General features: G+C 43.9%; 1 protein-coding gene across 5 annotated transcripts in view; it reads left to right on the top strand.

The window, feature by feature from the left end:
- The first annotated feature begins 1,708 nt into the window (after positions 1 to 1,708).
- LOC131683704 (RIMS-binding protein 2) overlaps positions 1,709 to 13,688 on the top strand; it is a 331,371-nt gene continuing 319,391 nt past the window's right edge. For 2 of the 5 annotated variants that reach the window (XM_058965931.1, XM_058965934.1), the window contains exon 1: positions 1,709 to 3,531. The gene's annotated coding sequence lies outside the window, so the exon portion shown is untranslated. The remainder of the gene's footprint in view (positions 3,532 to 13,688) is intronic. The other 3 variants (XM_058965935.1, XM_058965936.1, XM_058965932.1) reach the window with 2 other exon arrangements.

The raw sequence follows: 13,688 nt of genomic DNA on the forward strand, positions 1-13,688 counted from the left end.
CACCCGAAGCGAGCCTGATAGAGAGTCTTACCTCCCTCGGTGTTTGCGGTATACAATTGTTTGCATTCTAAGATCTTAATCTGTTGGAGTGAGGGGTCCTTAAAGTTGCCATTCCAGTGCTCCAACAGTTCTTCGCAGTTCAGGCCCGGTTCTGACACAACCCCATCGATTTCTACGGCCATACAAGGTACGTACGCTTTAAATTCCCGAGTAATGCGCTCACAGCAAGCAATCGCGTTTCCCTGCCGAGATCATTCACTATAACACGTATCTTGTTTGCCCGAACACGTGTTATCTGAGCTACGGCCGGGTAGTTAGCAGTCAGATCCAGAGAAAGTTTCAATACATTAACCGATTTCTCCCCGATCTGAAAGTACACCACCCATGGCCCAGAGGAATCTAAAGGGTACTGTTTTATACAAGGGCAATGCGCGTGTTAGGGGAATCAGGGACTTCCATGAGAGTATAAGATGTTATTTCGCCCTCGGCCATTCGAAATTGAAATCAAATATGCACGAGGCTGTTTAAAACAAAAGAATTTTAGCATGGCCACCGAGATTGCAGTAGACTAATCTAGAGGTTCAATACTAACAATTAAACGGATAAAACAGAAGTCGATTTTTTTGCCCATTACCCCAGACGCCCCCTTAAACGTGCCGAATATGGTGTTGATAAATGAATGTGATGCAATTCTCGAGCATAAAATGCTGCTCATGTTTAAATTAATTAACAAGTCATGCGGTAAACTATGCCTAATAAAGATGAACGGTTTGTGCCACTCCTGGGATGCAGTGCCGCATAAAAAGAAAAGCAAAGTTAATCCACTTTCCGAGCTACTGCTGCTAGTTCCACAAAAGTTAGGAATAACACACAAAAGATCACCAAAGCTTTGCTAAACTAATGCCGCATTAGTTGAAGAGAACTCCAATTGCACAAAAAACATCTGCGAAAAATCAGCAGAATTTCACGCCAAGTGCCAGTCGCAGCCATGAATAGCTGCGAAAAAATCGCGAATATTCAACAGGGCGACTACAAGCAGTTTGCTAACCTCAGCTGGCAAAATACCGTGAAGGGGCAAAAAGTAACCGTACAAACATTATCTTTTATATCCCGCTTGTTCGTGGCCCTTGTACGGCGCTGACTGTGTTGATTAAAAGTCTGTTGGTATTTTCGCTTCGTGATAAAGCTCCACCGGGTGGGGAAGGATTGTGGCCAGGGGAAGCAGGACTGATACAAAATATGTCAACGATAAAAAGTTTTTCGTGAGCAGAAGAGCCGTTCCATAACGCGACACTGCCGGAGCGGAAGAGAACTTTTCGTTTGCACAGTAATATGTGACTTTCCGATGCCATTTACCCTAATCCTAGGTGCAGGGTGACCAACACAGTCCAGAGGATGGAGCAGGAACGAAACAATTCACATCGCCACCCTGCAGGAGGGACATTCTTCGCTATCGGAATATTTCTTTTATGCCTATCTTCGTTGCCAACTACACTGACAGTGCGCAGAAGCAGGAAAAGCTCTCGTTATCGTTTTCTTTTATCACGCTCTTTGCTGTTGTTGTCCTGTTCTTGCCTCCCTGGGAGCGTATGCTACTGTCCTACTTCCGGTGCGCTTCCATTCAAGCACTTGAGATGTCGCCTCTAGCCATCAATCGATGTTGCCACTTCGTCGTTCAGTTTCTGGTGCTCGCACTGGGTTTTTGGCTCTTATCGCACATATAGAGAACATCCTACGACCGTTTCGGATAGTGACCCATTTTCGGGCGGGCGGGACGTTTTTCAACCTTTTAAACCACCAGCAGTCACAGTGTGCGGGTTTGTGCAAGGTGATTTTTTTTCGCTTCGAAGTTTTCCGAGTATTGGCAAGAATTTGCCCATGTGAAAACTATTCTACGAATTTTTCTTCGGGCGTTGAACATCGCGAATACGACAAGTTATTTTTGCTAAACGAATAAATAGGGAATATCAGTGCGAAAAATTATAGATTTTTTTCGTCTGTTCAGTAAAGCAGCTGCAAACTTAGTGTTTCGGGAGGCAAATTAGTATGTTAATGTAATCAACGTCGGTTGTTTCTGTAGGACTGTTCTAAACGCGGTTTGTGCTACGGTCCGGTGTGAATTTGAGTGTGTGTGACGGTAAGGAATGTTTTGTGTGCTGAAAACTTTCCCAGCGTAGTTTTAGCACGAAAGAATAAATTGGGGGAATTATTCTGAATTATTAGTAACGAAACACATAACTTGATTAATAAAAAAAGTTACTGGAAAAAATTTTCCATAAAAAGGAAAAAAAAACCTGCGCCGAAAGTGGTATGTTACGCGAGCATTTCATGCAAATGAATGAATAGATTATTTAAGGGCAAAGAGAAGAAAAATACAATTGCGCTAAAAAAAAACAACAGAACACGAAAAGTGGTTTCATCCTTTTGTAGTCAGTGTGAGTAAAATAGAGCGAGAGAGTGCCAGCGTGATATCGTGAGAAAGAGACAGAGCGTGAAATCGTACAAGGTGATAGATCTTGGAAAAAAGAAAGTTAATTAAAAGTTTCCTCTGAATATTTCGCTGCGCATTCAAGTGCTTCCATTCACTCGTTGTGTGGCGTATTGTACAGTGCTTCTGCTTTTCCATACAGAAAATGTAAAATCTCTACAAAGACGACGAATTTACAGCAACAGAATAAAGGTGTTGCTTAGTATTCTCACCAACCGCTCGAGGGAGCAAGTGACTATTCTGGAAACTCGTGACAGCTCTCATTGCTTGCTTGCTGCAATTAGTTTTTAGAGGCACAAATAAAAAACTGCACCCGTTGCATCAATTCCAAAAATAAAGAAAAAAAAAGCACACACATCGATTGTGTCGGTTTGCACTTATACTCCCACTTAGGCTTTCGCACACCATAAATCACCCACATTTGCGAGAGCTTCCGGGGTGTGGGCATCAAGACCATGTGAGCAAGGACGTATCTGGGATTTCCGCTGGTGCTTGGTTGACAGGATCAGTACCACGTGAGACACACAGCGGAGAAAGAAAAAGAACAGTGAGAGCTTTAAAAATAGCTTGTTAAATATCGTATTAGACAGAGTGGTAAGGACATTACCGATAAAAACGGCAAAAGGACGGGTTGCAGGGTTGATAGAGGAAAAATCTGTAATAAAACCGATTCAGCAACAGCACTTAATCATCATTATCTTCATTTCTGCCCATCAGCGGTGATCATTTCGGTGTGTACTTGTATGTGTGGTTAAGTGAGCTGAATTGTGTGCCAACACTGTGGCTATCATCGTCATCGGAGGTTCTTGGAACAGAGTAAAAGCGAAGCCAGAGGATACAAATACGTTCATAGTAGGACACGCATCGAAGCTGCCTCTTGAATTGCACTTTGCTGCTGCAGACGGAAATCATTGTGACCGGAAGCTGTGTATGTGAATGTGTGTGCAGAACGAGTGACTCGAGCGAACAGAAAGAGTGCTTGCCAAAAGCGTGCACTGGTGACCACGGTGATGCTGTAAATTACTTTGAAAGCTACTAAATAGGTCAGTACGGATAAAGAATTTCATTTAATTATATACACATATATTGGACAGACTGGCTCAGCGGAGCTGGAAAAAGGATCAACAGATGAGAAATATTGACTCAAGTCGTCGTGTATTCGTTGAGTCAATTTTGTACTCGGTTCAGTATTTCGGAATTCCGCAAGATTTTTTCATGAACTGAATTACTTAAATCTTGGTATTTAGTTCAATGGAAAATCGTACATATCAGAAATCCAATAAAAATTTTGCTTGAGCCGTTAATGTTTTTTATGAAAATTTACAGTAGGTGCTTAATTTCACTTCAGGGTCAACAGGGCTGCATTATGACGATAGGGGAGGCTGAGGGGACTTGATCCCCTTTTCTCTTTTTCGATCCAACTCAGTGAAATGATAAAAAAATTAAGTATTTTTTGTAGTTTTATATAGTTTCTAGGGATGACTGATAATCATAAAATATGCATGGAAATATTACATTGGACAAGAACTATGGGCGTTTTTGGAAAACAACAAACAAATGGAAAATGCTCAGATTAGTCGAGACCCGATCCCTAATTAGAGGACACTGGATTCCTCTTTCAAAACATGCCGGAAAGGGTAATGAAACTATATTTATTTTTGTTTCTATTATGACCCTACCCATTTGAAACCTTTGGTTAGAGCAGCGTCTGACATCTTTGCTCAACACGTTGCACAGTGGGAAAAAGTACAAAAAACGCGACTTTATTTAATAGTGCGATAGAACGCTAAGTGCTACTCGAAAATTTACACTCCTGATGTAAAAATGTCTGGGAAATCGATTGCATGAATTTAAAATGACTGCAAAGTGCGCTATCGTGCTAGTTTTGCCCTAGTGCCCCTTTTTGTCAGTGTTTATTTTTATTACTGGCTACATAATTGGAAAGAATGCTGATTACAGGGTACCACAGATAGTGTTTCTTATCCAAAAATGTCCAAAGATTCTATGAATTGTCTACATAAAATATTTTAATTCGTTTTACCACAATTCTCCCCAAATGTTTTGCCTTTCTCATATGAAGAAAGGCTATGTAATCACTGTAAAAATCGACTTTTTAACCGAGGTCCGGAGGGCCGAGTGTCATATACCATTCGATTCAGTTCGTCGAGATAGGAAAATGTGTGTGTATGTATGTATTTTTTTGCGGTGGAGAATACATTTACGTACTAACCCACCCAAGTAGCACGCTTTGTTACTGTATAGTATTTGTAACTCTCTTGGTAACAACTATATTATGGAAAAAGCGCACTTTGTTTGTATGTTGTGCAACATGTTCCTAAATGCAGCAAAATAATGAAAACAATAGCTGTGCCATTTGTCGAGCATTGGGTAGTTGGACAGTTCTGTTTTAGGGTGGAATGGCAAACAAAGAGGCATTTGCAACTTGTTAGACTGTTTGTGCAAGTTAGCAAAGTTTCTGATTAGTTTCACAACTGTTATTGATGTTTGCATACTTAACACTATTGGCCTGCTCTATAGTTACATAGTTGTACAATCAGTTTAAAAACCCGTAGAAATTCTTTTCAATTATATCCAACAATAAAAAATATTGTGTAGCAGATGTGCAACATTTAAAACTTTCAACAAGTTGCAATTGCTACTTGGCTAGTACACGTGCTATTAGTAGATGCCAAGCTACCAAACGGGGTGTACTGGGGAAGTGTTGGGCTCTCATGGTGACACTGTCATTAATACCGACTAAACTCCATTGGGCTCCGCCATTGTTCCCCCCAGGGACTACCTCTCGGTATTACTTCCGGGGGGATGGCTGTACCTGATGTACTCACTCACTCTAGCTCACGCGTTCATACGTCCTGTATGAGGCTTACTTGGATGCTCTCTCTGTCACACCTTGATTCACTCTCTAACACTCCACATGAGGCTTACTTTTGTGCTCACCTTTTTCGTTCCTTGCGAGACTGACTTGTATGCTCACATTTTTCATTCCTTGCTAGGGTTACTTTTGTGCTAGCCTCTAACATACCATGTGAGGCTGACTTGGATGCTCACCATATCACCTGGTTCACTCTCAATCGTATCACTCTATTACACCCTTGTCGCTCCCTCTGGGACATTTTTCTTAGGCCCCACTTCTTACATACCATGTGAGGCTTACTTGGGTGCTCACCGTTTTCATACCTTGTGAGGCTGACTTTTGTGCTCACCCTTAACATACCTTGTGAGACTGACTTGGATGCTCACCCTTTGGCTCCTCTGCCACGCCACGAGGCATCGATAGCCAAGTCCCAACATACTTCGCTACGACCCTCCCATCTTGGCATGAGGCTGTCCACATATACGCCTAAAAATTCACTCTTCTGCCTTGCTTCGGGGTGGCTGGGTTTACCCCTTACGCGGTTGCCGGTCGCTGCGCCAAACCGGCCTCAGCATGAACAGACCATTCACTCACGCGCTCGGCCTTTTTCGCTCTAACTAACCAATCACTAGTTAATCGTGCCCGTCGTCTGTTGCTCGGTGCGCCAAATTCCTTGTAGCCTACAGGCAATCTGAGTGGCTGCAGTAGAAACTGCGTTCCACTTCTCCACCGATTGACACATCTGCTGAATAAGGGTATCAGGGTTTGTGTCCCAGCCGCAGACGTCTAGCATTGCTCTTCTTTGGATGTCGAAACGGGGACATACGAACAGTATTTGTTCGGCAGTTTCGTCTACACCTGGGCAATCAGGGTAGGCGGGGACCTCCGCTCTATTGCATGTATAGTCGACGTGGCTGCCGAAGGTCAGCTTGTCGTCTATAATGACTCCGAGAGACTTCAGACTCCGCTGTGAGGTGATCACGACATCTCCCACATAGATAACTGCATGTTGTGCCGACTTGCGGTTGTTGACGCTAACTACCTCCGTCTTATGCTGAGCGAGCTCCAGGCCTCTCGCGCTCATCCATTCCTCCACCGTGTTGATCGCGTATTCTGCAGTTAGTTCTACCTCAGGGATAGACTCCTCGTAGACCTCCAAGGTTACGTCGTCGGCAAAGCCGACGATCTTGACTCCAGGAGGGAACTTAAGTCTCAGAGCCCCGTCATACATGAGGTTCCATAGCACTGGGCCTAGGATCCAGCCCTGCGCGACTTCGGCGGTAATCGGAATCCTTTTCTGACCGGCATCGGTCTTGTATAGCAGTACGCGGTTCTGGAAGTAGCTTTCCAGGATCTGGTACAGACCCACCGGTAGGCTAAGCCGGTGTAACGAGAGCGCGATGGCTTGCGCTGTTGAATGCGTTCTTCACGTCAAGTGTCACTGACGCACAGTATCGAATGCCTCGCCTTTTTCGTTGGATCGCTATCTCGGCAGTTTTAATCACTGAGTTGATAGCGTCCACCGTGGACTTACCCTTCCGAAAGCCAAACTGGTTGCTTGACAGGCCGTCCGTACCTTCTGCTTACGGGGTTAGCCTGTTAAGGATGATCCTCTCAAGCAATTTGCCAGTCGTGTCGATCAGACAGATTGGTCTGTACGCCGATGGGTCGCCTGGCGGCTTCCCGGGCCTCGGCAACAACACCAATTTCTGTCTTTTTCATCTATCGGGGAAACGGCACTCGTCAAGGCATCTCTTCATAGCTAGCCTGAACATGTTCGGGTTCGCTATGATCGCTGCCTTGAGAGCGCTGTTTGGAACTCCATCCGGCCCTGAAGCTTTGTTCATTGCTAGGGAATTAGCCACTGCGAGTAGTTCTTCATTCGTCACCGGAGCCACCATTTCGGCCGTGCTCGCACTGTCTCGTAGGGAAAGTGGCCAGGGGCTTGTGGCTCGAGACGGGAAGAGTACTTCGATAATCGTCGCCAACCGGTCCTGAGACCGTTCTGGGGGTGAAGAGCCCCCTTTGATCTTGGCCATCACGATTCTGTAGGCGTCACCCCACGGATTTGCGTTGGCACTCTCACACAGGTTGTCGAAACACGCTCTCTTGCTGCTTTAATGGCCTTGTTAAGGGCCAATTTCGTAGCTCGAACCACATCACGGCGGTTTTCTCTTGGATCTTCGGTGCGGGCTCTTTGCATCCTACATCTAGCTCTGAGGCAGGCTGATCGTAGAGCTGCAATCTCGGCACTCCACCGGGCATCTGCCGTTTCTTGCAGGGTTTTCCTCGGCATAGTGGCGTAGCACGCGCGTGATACAACGGCTACCAGCGCATCCCCGTTTAGACTGTCGGTGTTGGCCTCCAGTCCCAGGGCTGCGGTGAAAGCTTCGCTGTCGAAGTTATTGGACTTCCACCCGCGTACCTGACAGGGATCTCCCGCCCTCGGATGCTGCACACCATAGTTGATCCTAAAGCGGATTGCTAAATGATCGCTATCGGTGTAGCCTTCGTCTACCCTCCATTCCATGTCTGGAATCAGACTCGGGCTGGCAAATGTTACGTCAATCCATGCCTCCACCCCGTTTCTACGGAATGTGCTAGCGGAGCCATTATTGGCTAACACAGTATCGAGTTTCGCAAGCGTCTCCATTAGCGCTTGGCCCCTGCTCTAGCGTTAAAGTCTCCCGCTATGACTATCGGTTTCCGGCCCACTAGGTTTGACGAGAGCCTGTCGATCATCTTGGTGGAGCGTAGCAGCTACAATATAGCACACCATTGATCTTGGCAATCGTAACACCCTCAGCGGAGGAGTCCTGTTGTACAGATTGCCACCATCCCCGACCCGTCCGACACCCAATTGCCGTGTTCGGCAGGGATGTTGTACGGGTCGGATAGGAGGACGACATCTGTCCTCGACGCCTAAGCCGACTGCCACAACAGCTGTTGGGCTGCTGCACAATGGTTAAGATTTAGCTGTGTGACGTTCACGGCTTCTTCTTATTTGCCTCCCCGAAGGGACACGAAAGTCCACCCATAGCATGGTTACGGGCTTGCTTCTTAGCGGTGCAGATAAGGCATTTATGCGCCTTAGTGCAGCCCCGCTCCTTATGCCTCTCCTCGCCGCAGCGACGACATAGTTTGCTCCTGTCTGTACCTTTACATTCGTACGACTTATGGCCGGACTCAAGGCACCTATAGCACCTATCCACTGAAGGCGGCTGGGGTATGCTAACTGGGCATACTGACCAGCCGATCTTCAGTTTACCTATCACGGTAACCTTTTTTGCATCTGCTTTCAGTAGCCTGAGGTAGGCTACTTGAGTGCCGGAGGATTCCCTCTCAAGCGCAGAGAGGCCCGCTCAATTGTTACGTCGCATTGTTCCTTGACGGCTGCGACGACATCGTCAGCGGTCGTGACCTCGCCCAGTTGCTTACACTGGAGAGTCATTTCCGCCGACCTCACCGGGGCGCCTTCACCCAGGATCTCTTGGGCCAAAGCCTTATAGACTGCACTGGATTGTGCGCCTCGCTTCAGCACCAAAAGCATTTCGCCTGTATTGGTGCGTCTCACGTTGCGCACATCTTGCCCGAGGGCCAAGAGGCTTTCGGCCGCCTTCATCGACTTTAGGACGTCGGCATATTTGTCCTTGTCGGTCTTTAACCACAAGGTCTCGCCTATGTCCTTGGCCTTCGCGGGCCGCGGTGCATCCGGTGTCGGCTTCTTCTTAGTGACCAGCGTTCAGGGGTTTACGCCCCCCCCCCCCTTCCCCGGTTGCGCCGAGTTGATGGTGCCTTCTTTCTGCCCGGTGGGGTCATTTTCACCCCGGTTTACCCCGACCAAACGGCGTTTGGCCGTGACGGTTACACGCCGTATGGTATTGTTTTTTGCACCCTCGCCTGGTGACTTCTTAGGGCGCTTCGCGTTCGACGTCGTCTTGCGCTTGCCCTTGCCCTTCGAGGGGAACTCAGCCGCCGCTTCGAGCGACTTGGCTGCTCCATAGAAGGGGAAGGGGAAGGCCACTGTCTGGCTACTTATGCCGGCCCTCTCTCTTCCCTCCCTCTTGGAAGCCACTGTCTGGGTTCCTCTGTCGGACTTCTCGCGACATTCCTCCCTCTTGGCGTAAGCCTGCCGTTCCTGTCTTGCGACACGAACAGTCTTCCGGAGCACCAGCAGGCTCTGTTTCAGCTCCTTGTTGATATTTTGCTTCGCGTTAGTGAACTCGATTATAATATCGAGCTGCTACACCACTTTACGCATCGCGGTTAGTGGCCCGTCCAGCGCGTTGGTAGGGCTATTTTCTACCACTGCTGGGGGGTCACTAGTGCTGTCGGATGCAGTCCCCGTCGCTCCACTACTCTCCCCACTGGGGGGAGACCTCATCAAACCACCTTTAGCAAAGGGGTTCGGCACCTCCGTTTTTTGGTTTTTGTTTTTGTTCGCTTCATTCATATTGCTCCCACGAGTTGCGCGAGAAAGAAAGTTCCGCCACGCCAGAGCTCCGCAGTAACGTGGTAAGCGACGCTTACTGTGGGGGTTGCCCAGGTACCCCACAGGCTCCGTTAACGATCGAGCATCTTTTTCACCCCCTCGATCACTCATCCCTCGGCACGGGTCGCTTCACGCCTTAGACTTGAGGTTATGACCTTTTTTGCTTTACGTGGTGACCGCGGCCCAGATCATCACAACCATCCTCCTTTACCAGAGCTTTGGACATGTAGCTCTGGTTCTCAATAGTTCCAAGAACGTAGGTTATTACAGATATGCTACTATTTAGATCTGTCATTCGCTAGCGGAGTTGTATGTATGTATGTATGTATGTATGTATGTATGTATGTATGTATGTATGTATGTATGTATGTATGTATGTATGTATGTATGTGTGTCATTTAAACTAACACAATTTTCTCAGAGATGGCTGAACTGATTTTCGCAAACTTAGTGGCATCTGAAAGCTAAAACGCTCTCGTAGGCTGCTATTGAATTTCTACTTGCTCCGACTGAGTATCCCAAATGAGAACAGACTGATTGTAGTCTCCAAACAATAATGCGTAATCATTACTTCCAAGACAAGAAAAAACAGCATCAATCGATTTCCGGCTGTTCACAAAACCGCGATCGTTTCTATAAGTGAAACCATCGCCAGCAGGCCCTGGACTCCTCTACTATAAATTAGAAGTCTAGAAGCACTAGAGAAATACTCCTTAAGTTTAGGAAATTTCCCTAGTAACAATTGAGGTTTTATGGTTGTTTTATAGTCACTCATAAAACTTAGATTGCACTTGTAGCGTGCTATAAAACTTCAATTGTTACTTGGGTTGCGTTCTGATGGAGTCTAACATATAAGCAAGCATCTCTATTCGCTAATGTTGAAATAACTAGAAGATAAAAAAGTTCTTGTTTTTTATTCGCTCAGGTGCCCAGAACCGCCTTACTTGTTTTAAGCCTTAAATGAAAAATCCATTACTTGCAAGAATTATCAACATTATTTTCTGCTTTCTCATCACGAAGACCATCTACAGAAGTTTTTTCAAGCCAAAACAAATTAGGCACTTAAAAAACTCGGGTTAAAACTCGAAAATCTCGCTTTTTACAATAAGATTCTGAGAGACAGGGATACCTTCTTAACTAGCATACAAATAGGCTATGTGGTTTTTTAGGTAGCTGATTGCGGCGCCATTTTGATTTTTCAAATTCTGTTATTTGAAAAATCAAAATGGAGCCTATACAATGGCAGCTATTTTTTACGAGATTAGCGAATTTTGTTATAATGAGCATAAAACTCGATTTACGAGAGTTTTTCGGATCGCTGATTACGATTCTGATGCCAGAATTCGAAAATTCAAAATAGCGCCTACAAAATGGCCACCATTTTTTACGAAATCGGAAATTTTGTTACAGTCAGTATAAAACTCGATTCACGGGGGCTTTTGGGTTGCTGATTTCCGTTCGTTACCGTAAACCCCCTCGTAAGATGTTTTAGGCTAATCTAAAAAACATGAAGTTTAGCCAAGAACAGTCGCCATTTTGGATCCGCCATTTTGATTTTCACATTTTCGGCATCAAAATCAGAATCAACGACCCCAGAATCCAATATAAAGCTAAAAATAATTGTATTAGCAATGAAAAATGATTTCGCGTCGCAAAGGGTTAATAGTACTTTTTCTGGAAACCGCGTTTTTCAAATTGACGAACACGATAACTCCAAAACTAATCTACGAATTGACTTGATTTTTTATGAGAATGCACAATATGTGTAGCCTGTCGATGAACCACAGAAAATTGCATAAATTATTTTTCCCTATTATTTTGAAGTAAAGTCAGCGAATTTTACAATAAAACATGATATTTTTCTATTTTCATGAAGTAATTCGGACCTCCCTACGAGGCAATTCAGACCGTCAGTTTTCTTTATTTTTTTTACAATGGAATTATGTTTACCTATTAAATATTTATGAGAGACACTCCTTACGAAGCAAAAAAAAAAAAAAATTGCTTTACAAAAACTTAGTCCGGTAAGTAACAGCTGTCGATCGGCGGCCCATGTATTTTCTTTGCTGTGGCGTGTGCAATGGTGTGCGCTGCCACAAGCCGCTGAACGATGGTAGACGGAATAGGGGGTCCGAATATCCCCGTACGCACATTTCGCACAACAGTGGTGAGCGTCTCGAAAATATCTGTGTTTTCACCCAAACAAAAATCTTTCCCTAAAATAGGAACCTCAAGCTTTCCAAAAAACTTACCATTTTTTCGCTTTTATTTATTTATTTAATCACGAAACGGGCATGATAGCGTACCGTGCGGTCGTTGTAAATACTAGCAATCAATATTTCAGATCTATTACATAAAAACACCTTTCCTGGTAATCGTCATCCAGCCTTTTCAAAAAAAAAATCATGTTTTGGGTCCAGTTTTTTTCCCACTGTGCATTGGCTCAAATGGTAGTGTGATAATTGGGGAACTCGGTTCGAGTTATCGCTGCGCTCGAACAGAAGAATTTCACCATTCTCAAGACATTTTGTTTATTATATTAGATCTTCAGAATAAAGCAAAGACGCTGAATTAATGAAATTAATTATTAATTAAATAGTTTGGCACCCTTCCTGCCGATCAGAACACAATAACAAGATAACAGAATGCAATTTTTACAGCAAGCTGTGTTTTAAATCTGGTCTCGTTAGTAGGTTAATTAACAGAAAATATAACAAGTTACAGCGCGAGATATAGTTTTTAAATACTTTTTGTTATGTGTTTCTGATCGGGCTAATAGGGTCAAAATAGGAACTTTACCCTATTAAATGTTGAAAATTGATTGTTTTATTGATTGGGTTGTTGGTATTGGATATTGTTATTTTTGTTACTAAATATTACGCATCTCTCACATTAATTTTGTTATACGAATTCTTCAAAAACCAGCTCAATTATTTGAGGGCCTTATACTGTTATGGTTCAGGAACGTTAAATGTGGGATGCATGGTTGCTACTAATACTGTAGTATATAATTATTGTTAAGTTTCTGTACAATGAAGCGATTATTTTCGGCAAGTTATTTTTGTTATTTGCTGGCAATGTTTACATTTAAGTTTGAAAATCTAGAAAATCAATCTTCAGTTCTTCTGAGGTTTCTTTAAACCGGTGATAATTGGTTACAGGTTTTAATTTTTTTTTGCATGCAAGAAATTTTATTGAAAAACCTATGCAACTAGTATTGTCGATTAATGTTATCTGATTCGCCTTCGAGTTACAATGATGGGATCAAGTTTCCCCGGGATCAAGTCTCCTCAGTCTCCCCTATATTTCATGACCATGGTCTATTTGTTTCTACATAATAAAGTTATAGAGTGATAGCCAACAACTTTTTAAATTTCCATAAACAATATGTCATCACTGTTATGCTATCTTATGACAAGCGCCATTTCGCACATTTCGAGAAAAATAAAAATTGTTTGATTTTGAAATAGAATATCTTGATACTTATAGATGGTAGAAACAATTCAGAGAAGAAAATTGATGCTTCCATCTATTTTGTATCAAACTCTCAAATTTTATGTAGAACGGTCGACTCACACGTGTCATAAGTGTGTACTGATGACCAAATTTGTACGACGTGTCAATTATGCATGAACAATTTTCTATACAAATACAGCATCAATTATAAACTTTTATTCATATCTTCGGCTTTATTGAGTCTAGGAACCATTTAAGAGATGCATTTTGAAGGAAATTGATCGAAAAATTTATGAAAAGTAGTAATTTTTAGTTACGGCGTTTGCAAACATGCAATATTTCCAGTTTAAAAGTAAAACTGCATTTTTATTGCCTCG

The sequence above is a fragment of the Topomyia yanbarensis genome, chromosome 2, assembly GCF_030247195.1.
Source record: "Topomyia yanbarensis strain Yona2022 chromosome 2, ASM3024719v1, whole genome shotgun sequence".
Classification (NCBI taxonomy): Eukaryota; Metazoa; Arthropoda; class Insecta; order Diptera; family Culicidae; genus Topomyia; species Topomyia yanbarensis.